The sequence below is a fragment of the Pelobates fuscus genome, chromosome 11 (genome assembly GCF_036172605.1).
Source record: "Pelobates fuscus isolate aPelFus1 chromosome 11, aPelFus1.pri, whole genome shotgun sequence".
Classification (NCBI taxonomy): Eukaryota; Metazoa; Chordata; class Amphibia; order Anura; family Pelobatidae; genus Pelobates; species Pelobates fuscus.
In genome coordinates, this window is record NC_086327.1 from 21,218,588 (window position 1) to 21,229,203 (window position 10,616).

Genomic DNA, 10,616 nt, shown 5'->3' on the forward strand with positions numbered 1-10,616 from the left:
CACACCAGGGGATCACTGGACCCCCACTGCCAGACATCACCATCGCCATCTCCCCATCATCACATCAGAGTATCAGCTACACTCCCACTGTCAGACATCATTTTCGCCCCCTTATTATCACATTAGTTTATCCCCAGTATCAGACATCATCATTCCTCCCACCCCAGCACATTATGGCACAATTTAGACTCCCCCAACGCCATCTATATCCCCCAACGCCATCACGTTAGGGATTTTTACTACACCCATCACTGCAACGAGTAAACAGGCCATGGGAGTCTCCACTGCCAGACACCTCTACATTCCCCAAACCATTAATACTATGGGATCAACCACATCTTACACTGCAAAGAGTATGCGCCATCCTCGATCATACCTAAAAATCCCCATCAAACATTTATACCCCCTCTCCATTGTACTAGGTGCTCCATTAGACCGCTCACTGTCCGAGATCTAACCTTTTGTTCCATCACAAATTAGGTTATCAAGTAACCCCTCACTGGGAGACATACACCTAGTCTCTCCGTCACTCAGAGAATGTGGGAACAAACAGACCCTCCATAGAAAATCATGTACCTCCCTTGTCATTTCTAGGAATCAGGGTGACTGACTAGATCCCTCCATAATAACCACCCACTCACACCCATCACTGAGACATGTGGGTATCAGTGAACTCCCTCACTACTAGATAGCTACACCATCTCAGCAACTACAGGAGCAAATTAACCCCTTCACTGCTAGATAGCTACACCATCTCAGCAACTACAGGAGCAAATTAACCCCTTCACTGCTAGAAAGCAACACCATCTCTCAGCAACTACATGAGCAAATTAACCCCTTCGCTGCTAGATAGCTACACCATCTCTCGGCAATTACAGGAGCAAATTAACCCCTTCACTGCTAGATAGCTACACCATCTCTCAGCAGCAACAGGCGCAAATTAACCCCTTTACTGCTAGAAAGCGATATAATCTCTCAGCAACTACAATAGCAAATTAACCCCTTCACTGCTAGGTAGCTACACCATCTCTCAGCAACAACAGGAGAAAAATAACCCTTTCACTGCTAGATAGCTACACCATCTCTCAATGCGAAAGGAACACATTAACCTTCTCACTGCCAGATATCTACATTTCATCTCTCATTGAAAAGAGGGCAAACTAACCCCTTCACTGCTAGATATCTACACTATCTCTCAGCAAGAACAGGAGACAATTAACCCACTCACTACTAGATATCTACACTTAATTTCTCGTCAAGAACAGGGACACATTAACCTTCTCACTGCCAGATATCTACATGTTATCTCTCAGAGAGACAAATTAACCCACTCACTGCTAGATATTAATGTTTTATCCCACAAATAGACCAGAGGCCAAATAACCCCCTCACTACCAGATATCTTAGAGATACACGTTTTTATTTTAATTCATCCCCTTACTGTCAGATTTCAGCACCTCATAACTTAGATAGACAAGAGGGATAATTAACTACCTACTGCCTGACACCAACTACCTGACATCTATAAGGAGACCTAAATCATTGTATCATGCAGCACATCACAACAAATAGATTATTAGCAAGAAATAATCTTATAAATGAACGGGGGATGTTAACCGTTTATGTACCAGTGGTGAGTTATGACATTGAATACTCCTGGCCTGCACTGTATATAACTTCTACATCCTGCTGATTACAGCATAGATAAAAAGACAAACTGCGCAGAATGAAGCAGTTAACCTTTTCACCACCAAAGGCTGTCAGAAAATTGCTCAGACAAAAACGTAGAGCAATTAACCCTTTCCCAGTCAGACTGTGGAGGGGCAAAGAGAAGCCTTGTGCTATCAGAGACTTGAGGACATCATAGAAATGTGGGGACAGTTAACCCTTCGACTGCCGGTGTCGCGTGACACCGCTCTGGGTAACAAAGGGTGTCAGGCACGTTCCTTGCAGTGAATTAAAAGCAGAAAAAGGTAACATGAAAATGGAGCCAGGAGGGGAGAAGAATCCCTTCACTTCCAGATATTCCTGGTACTCGTAGACAGTTTTATGAAGCTCTTAACAACAAAGCAACTTCTCCTTGTACACATTGCCTCGAATGACCTGCGCTTTATCGTCATTCACAGAGCACTGTGAAGGCTCAGGAGGGGCGCAACCAAGACATTATTCATAAAGCGCCAACATGTTCTGGAGCGCTGTTCAATGGGTTCACCAGAAATACACGTAAAGTAAACAGCATAATCAACGTGACTAAGAGCTAGTGAGGGCACTGTGCAAGCCGTCTTATACAAACAATGCCAGAATAACCCACCGCATTTCACCGGAGGTTTATTCCTTAAAAAGAGAATTGTGCACCAAAAAAAAAAAAAAGGCAATATATTTGTCAAAAATTTGGGAAAAACAAAATGTGCCGATATTCTCATGCCATGAATGTACAACTTATGTGTTTATGTCTTTTAACTATGTTGTAGTGGCATTGACAAACGTTTTGATACTCCCTGCACAAAAAAAATCAAGAATTGAAAAAAAAAAAAAAAAATTGGAAAAAACATTCTCCATCGCATCCAGAGTTCCAGCTTGGCTATTTGAGGCTAAATTCTGAAATGTGTTTTTTTAATTCACTATAATTTGGTGTTCAGAGAATAAGCCCCCATTGCGTTATGAGATACACGCATGCATGTCACTGTGTGCTGCCTGCTACTGTTTAGGAGGGGCGCCGGGGCCTGTCCCTCAGGGGAAGCAGCAGGCCAGACGCTAAGAGGATTATTAACCACATAAGTACACCGCTTCAGAAGTAAAAGGCCAGCATTTCAGAAGATTTCTGTTATGTGTCCTTAAGGGGGTTAAACAATGCTAACTGCAAATCTCCTGACAAGCGACTCGTGCATCTATAGTAAAATGCCACGCCTGAACTGCATGTGAAGATCTCAGAACCGGTGAGAAAACTGGATGAGCAGACTCACGGAATTTCCCATTTGGGCCGTAGTGATATCAGATGCTATTTCACAAATTGTGAATAAACAGATGCAATATTTATTGATATGTGCCTGCTTCTGTCCTGTTTTTAAAACCACGCACATTAAACCGAATCAGCCTTGGGAAAAATGCATAATCTGCTTGGCCCTTAAATACCTAATGTTTTATAGAACTGCATATTAAAATAAGAATTTGAGTCTCTCTGAAAGGATGAGGTGTAGATATCTGGCAGTGAATGGGTTTATTCACCAGACCCTGAATTGTTGAAATTCAAATTGCAAAATTAGACAAGATGTGACTCTAGGTGAGTTGGAGATTTTTTTGTTTCCAAATTAGATATTTCATTTTTACTTTTGAAATTTGGATTTCAATTCACGATGATTTGATTGTTTGTGAATAAACCCCACAGATTTATTTGCTAAACCGTGAACCTCCAAGAATTGATCAGGGAGTTTAACCCCTTAAGGACACATGACATGTGTGACATGTCATGATTCCATTGTAATCCAGAAGTTTGGTCCTTAAGGGGTTAAAGACACACCCTACTGTCCAAATAAAAATAAAATAAATCTCTGTTTGGTAGATAAACCCCAATAAAACCATGCATCTGCATTTAATTTAATTTGCACATTTTTCATTTAATTACTTGTGAACAGCCTTTGCAAACCCAATCACAGACTTTCTAATACAGCTCAATGAGAAGTTTTTGCAAGGCAGGTGCTCTGGGCAATTGCTGTCTCCACTGAGCTAAACAAACCACAAAGTTATAGGACGAGTCTGATTGACAGCCAGGAGGGTGTAATTTTTGTAAAATAAAAAGAGAGGGCACACTCTTCACACATAAAGCACTCCAGCAAGCAAAAATGCTCAGATGTTTGGAGTGTTCCTTTTAACCCCTTAAGGACCAAACTTGTGGAATAAAAGGGAATCATGACATGTCACACATGTCATGTGTCTTTAAGGGGTTAAAATGTTAAAAGGCTATAATGGCAGCTGGAAACATTGTCAAGTGAGATATACTATTTGCTAAGTGTCTATTTTGTACTGAAATTTCGATGGTAAATAAAAGTATAAGGTTTATTCAATAAACTGTGAATAACGGTAAAATCACCGGATCAAAGTCAATTATATTTCCGGTTTAACGATATTGGTCTTAAATATTTACAGCAGGTTTCTGGCTAGTCACGGTTTAGTGAATTATCATGTCATTGTTTTGCCACAGCTTTATCCTGACCGGATTGGCAATTCCCATTTTACCCTCGATTAGCGAATAATAATTCTCATATTGCACTCATTGAACCGTAGGAAGTTTATTCTCTCCCATATGCTCGCACACCACAATGCCGCAAGTCGGGGAATATCTACTAAATGGTGAGAAGCCATGGGGTTATCAACTGTTACATACCTTCCGATATTTTTTCACATTAGCCGTCATGCCGTTCTGTAATTCGGAATTCAGTGAATAAATCCCAAGTGAGTTAATATCTTGACGTATTTACTTAACGTAACAGTGCATTATTCTAAAAAGCTGTTCGGAATTATTGTCTGTGACCTACAAATGCCAGATTGCTCAGTTACTGATTACAAACCTCTCCGTCAGTCTCGATATTCTGAACCCATTAAAATGACTAATTATGCCCTAAATTGGACTCTATCTTTGTTATTCACTAAAGTGAGAATTGTGGAGAATTCAAAGTGAATTTAAAATTTTACAGCCAAAATAATTGACCTGAAAATATAGCTTGAAAACATACTACAACTGTATACATACATATAATATACTGAACAAAGAACTAAAAAAAAAACCCCATAAAGAATTCAAATCTCATAGGGCGATATATATAATTCATTTATCCAAAGGGCACTAGAATGTTCTCACAAAAGGGATGATAACAAATGCATAGCACCATACTCCCATGGTAGCTCACGCATTTTGCTTTTCCCACATCAATCAGCGGCGAAAATAAATAGCCAGAGCAGTGTAGTACAGAAAGGATCTAGAGCCCTTAGCATAAGTGAAGGGTCTATTATTTCTTTTTTTGGTGTAAAATTTTAACATTCACTGTTATACTCTTTTTTTTTTTTTTTTTTATATATTTTTGAAAACATAGCTGACTTGGAAAATTTTGTCGATTTGGTTATTTTTACCAACATTTTAACCCCTTAAGGACACATAACGGAAATATTCCTTCACGATTCCCTTTTATTCCAGAAGTTGTGTCCTTAAGGGGTTAAATTTACCCAGAATTTACTGTGTGATCCCAAAATACACTGTTTTGTAAATAGCCCTGAAGATACACACTGGTATGACACTCATCAGTCTGTTTATTGTGGTTATGGTGGTTATAGTGGGGTGCTACAAAACAACAAAAATATTGGTACATTTATTTGTGTTTAAGTATCACTTATGGGGGAACATATCTTCTTGGGTTTCTTGGAGCTGCCCTGTTCTTCTCTAGTCTTTCCTGAATACCTGGTGTCATGTGCCACTAGTGGCATGTGCACTCATGTGCATTCACATAGAACCACAGGCTCCTCCATTTGTGCCCATTGTACAAGATGAGACCTATTCCCAGACCTTGTTCCCATCAGCCTTCGAGGAGATTGGCTACTGTTCAACACTTTGAGAAAGCCTCTGTTGTGAAACGCGTAAGTGTTTTTACAAGTGTTTTTAGCTGTATTTTGGTTTTATTAAGTTGACTTTAAATAAAACTAGTTTTCACGGAAAATAGACCTTCCTGATTTTACCATTGAAGATTTTATCTGGAGGATTCATCCTTGTATTTCCTTGGCGGGGAAGATACCACCTATTCTGTATGGGATCGAGCAAAACCTGGCTTGCTCTACCAATGTGAATATACCTCCTTTTATTATTTTCTTTTTATATATAACAGACAGCACTATATCCTGTTTTATTTTCATTTCTATATTGGAGAATTTCATGCTGCAATTGAAGATAAAGCGACCCACTCACCTTCAAAGGACCAGAAGCACCCACAGGCATGGATCATACCGCCTAGGTATATAAACCTACCTATAATTATTAGTTCCCCCAGGTGACACTTTCAAGGTACTATTTATAGGCAGCTTTCTGCCCTCACGTTGTATCTTATCCACGTGTTTTTTGTTACACATTGTATTTTCTATATTTGCTTTTCATGTAGTTGGTTTGTTATATTTATAAACTCTGTTGATACAATATTTATGTTTTATATATTAGGATCCATCTTTGATTCTGACAATCATTCCATTTGTTGGCCAATCTTATATTTCCAGACTGTATGGTCGTACACACTATGTTTAATTACACACTAGAAGGTTAGATTTCCCTCAGTGGTTCAGATTATTTTAATAAGCCCCTAAGTGGTAATATTTTACTTACTCACTTTTAGTAAGATCCTTATAATACGTATACTCATGTTTGATGCTCCACTCGGTTATAACCAACACTTATATAGATTTTTGGGGTCTTAGGCCCTTTTTGGCTGCTACGTTCATCTTGTTTATATTAATGTACTGTGTTTTTTTCATTTTATTTTTTGGTATATGTGTAGCCTAGAATTCCTTTGGAACGTTCCACATATCCTCATCTGTAGTGTTTTTATTAGAAGCAATTTGCTTTCCCAATTATCATTTATTATTTTTTATTATTATGTATTAATTTTTTATACATATATTTTTTATACATCTTCTGGATGACATATTACTAACACTTTTACTTGTATTATTTTTGTCCTTCACTTTTGAATTTACGTCATAGACTGTTCAAGAGATCTGATATTTTGAGGGTATTCATTTGCTATGATTATGTTTTAATTAAGGTTTTCATTTGTCCATTTGATTTGCAATATATTTTCAGTCTTTGACTATTTTTGTTTTTATCTTATTTCATTTCATTTAGTTTTTTTTCACACGATGTTGTTCATTCTCCTTGCTGTTAGGCTTTTTTTTTTTTTATTAGTTGTTCGATATAATATTGATGTCCTGAATAAATTGATGATAGAGCTGCTGCTCATATATGGCGGGTATATGTGCTATGAATGTACACTAGCAAGACCTATCTAACCATTAGCCTCTGATGAAGTAACATTGTTCAGTCATGAAACGCGAAAGGCTTTACGGCATTTGCTGTACGATCATTCTGATATCGGGTCCTAGTGGAAAGCAGACTTAGGACTAGGTGGAACACACACAAAGATTTTTTCATCAATCTCTGCACATCACCTTCTCCGAGCCGGCCGGAGGGAGGCTTAGCACTGATCAACTTTATCTCCTTATCCTGCATATCAAGATCACCCTATATATGCCCGATATCATTGATATTATGTGTGTTTTAAATCTTTTGATAAATAAACCATTAAGTTTTAATAGAGAGCACTTTGGCTGTTTACTTTATATTTCAGATTACAGTGAAGATCCTGCTACTTTAGATCTGTCACCGTGATCTAAGAGTGATTTGATATCACCTTGAACTTTTTTATTGTGGCATAAGAAGTGTCCGTACCAGATTATTTGATACCTATTTTATATTTCATATCATAGGTTATATTATTTCGGCCTTGGATATTTTGCAGCTCCCGTTACTCAATAGCAGGAGTTGTGTACCCTGATAGCTGATACAAAGTTAGCATTAAGACATTGCTACAACTGGCTCTAAAATTGTGACTTTATGAACTTCAGATCGATGGGAAATTTGACCTAGTCAGTATTCTATTCCTTTGAGTAACATTTGGATGCGATATTGTATATGAACTTTTGCCTATTTTTCCACTTGCATTATTATTTATATATCAGTTCAATGTTTAGGTAATTGTGCCCCCTTTTCATTATTAGGGGCAGCATTCTTCCTGGACACTTTTGACACAGTGTTTGATATACTTGTTGACTTATTATTATTATTATCTATTGTAATTTTTTGACTATCTGGTTCAGTTTAGACTTTGTTATTTCATCAGTCTACTGCCCTTCATCATTGGGGGTAGCACTTTTCCTACATATTTTTTTAGCCCAACTATAAGTTTTTATATTATAACTTTCTCACAAGTTATCTCCTGGTACGTTAAGAATCTAGTATCCTAAACGTTACAGGAGATTGTATTTTCTAAGCCATTATGGGGGTTCATTTATACTAGTTGAGATTTGTTGTGTGTTAGTGTCTAATCCACCAAATAGGTGGTTCGTCTATAATATAGTCCTTGTTCATAACCTACTTTCCACTCTATCAGGCCAGTTTTTTCTGTCCGTACCTATTTTTATATAAATCTGGAGCCGATCATAAGATCATACGACGGACCTGTGAGAAGAACCCTGAAGGCGCTGCTTTTCTACACCCCTTTCCAGTATCACCTATTCTACGGCCAGAAAGAAGAGACTCTGGTTTGGGACGTGTCGGCTGCCAATTTTTCACCAAACAAGCGCCAGAAATCCTTCCTCTCATCTATATAATATAATATGACTCAAAATTCCAATTCTTCCACTACTAGCCAGGCCTACAGTTTATTTGCCACCGCTAATGGGAGGGTTTAATTTTCACTATACAATGGCTAGTGGGTGAGTGGAGATTAAGCCCTGGTATATTTATGAATGAAACTCTCTATACACACATGTTGGTTAAACGATTGGTTGATTTTCAAATGTCATATTTCACAACAGCTGACAAGGTAAGTGAATTAAAATGTTTAAAGGAACACTCATCAGAAAGAAGTTGTTATGGTGCCAGGAGGCACATGGCGCACTCCTACCTCAAGTGATAAATGTTCTCAAACGGTTTAACCCCAAAGGGAGCCTCCAGTGCCAATATGAACTCCTCCCAGGCAAAATACGGCTTCTGAAATAAGAGTGCGCCCGAGCCCTCCTGAACCATAACAACTTCATTGAAACTTTCCCTTTAATTGTGAACCATTTAAAAATTCCAGTCTTATTAGTGCAAAAGCACAGAGAATGGAGTGATGCAGTCATTCCTGGAAGAGATGTATAACTTCAGGGACATTGAGACCGTACAAGTGTGGAGAATGAAAGGTCAAGTGTTTTCAAACAAACAGGTTCAATATCTAGTCATGCAGCATGCTATATATGCATGATGCTTACCGTCTATTCTGTTCAAGATCTTTAGAATGAATCCCAGAGAACACATGTAATAATCTGAATTCAGATAAACAGGCTGTAACGTTCGAGAACTTGTGTTCTATATTTACTGCTGTATCTCTACGAAGAAGACGTAACTGATAATGCGAGACTGTCAGAAACACAAATTGGGGTTATTCACTAAAAAGTGAATTGTAGTAAATTCAAAGTCGAATTCCAGAATTTAGGAAAAAGTCCCGAACTATGTAACCAGATCAGCACTTTTCGCCACATTGTTGAAAAGTCGTTTTCAGTAAATTGTATCAGCTCAACATACCCCTACGCAGTAAAATGGGAATTGGATGGTCTTTCTTAATTGTTAATTCCACCAATTTCAACCATGAAGAGCTTGCTCAGGAACAAGATTATTAACTAAACTTGGAATTGCCAGGAATACATATTTAATCTCCAATCCTAGACCAAAACAGCCAAACTGAAATCTTGACTGATTTGGATAATTTTTCCAGTTCGGCTATAGGGACCTAAAAGCGAAATGAAAGGAACTCTCTAAGCACCATATCACTATTAGTTGTTATGGTACCAGGAGTGCCTTTGCACCTGCCACCAATATAAAGCATCAAGCCATTTTTTGAATGGTTTCATTTCCTGACTGGAGTCTCCTGTGCTTTGTTACCCGTCTCCACTACTAATGCAGGAGAGGCGGAAGTCCCTAATCAGTGCCTGGAGAGCCCCGTCGATAAGCATTTACACAACTGGGAGATTATGATGGTTAATGAAAAATTAATGCAAAATGAATTGCAAAAAAAAAAAACAGAATAAAAGCTGAACAATTAGCGAAAGTAACATGGTGTTCTAGTGCAGAGAACTTGTGGCCATTTACAGGGATTCCCAACAGGCTACCACACAGGGCCGGCTGTCTTGAGAGAGAAGAAATGGTAATGAATATAGGAAACATGAGTCTAAATTCGAAAATCCCGAATCCGGAATGGGAGCAGCGCAAAAAGATACAAAAAAAGTCATTATTGTAGCCGGCTATGTAAGCGCTGCTCTCTATGTCATTTTATTTGACGCCTGCTTCCTTTAGTCACGATTATCCAGGTTATTGTGTGACTGTCTGCCTTCTGTCTGTTTACTGCACGATCTGATGTGATTATAGGGAATGTTAGTGTGAATTAAGACATGACGGTATTCAGACAGACCTTGGAAGCAAGCCATGGCTGCAGTCTCATTTTAAGTTAGCAAAGGTAATTTATCTTCCTTTTACATACTTGCCAACATATGAGGCAGGACAAGAGGGGAATGGATGGTGCAGTAATTGTAATTGGATGTGTTAAAAACGATTGACCCATTTTATGTGTTAATGAAACATGTCTTCTTGTGGTTGAATGACAGGTTATCTCTAGTGGGGCTATTTTCCCTTTAAATGTCTGGTGATAATTTCTCTTTCATTAGAGAAGGAACACAGCAACACCAGGCACGAAGACATCCAGTGTCTTCAATCCCCACAATCCACTACAGGGAAGGTCGAATGAACTTGCGGTGCTCTCCGCGCACGC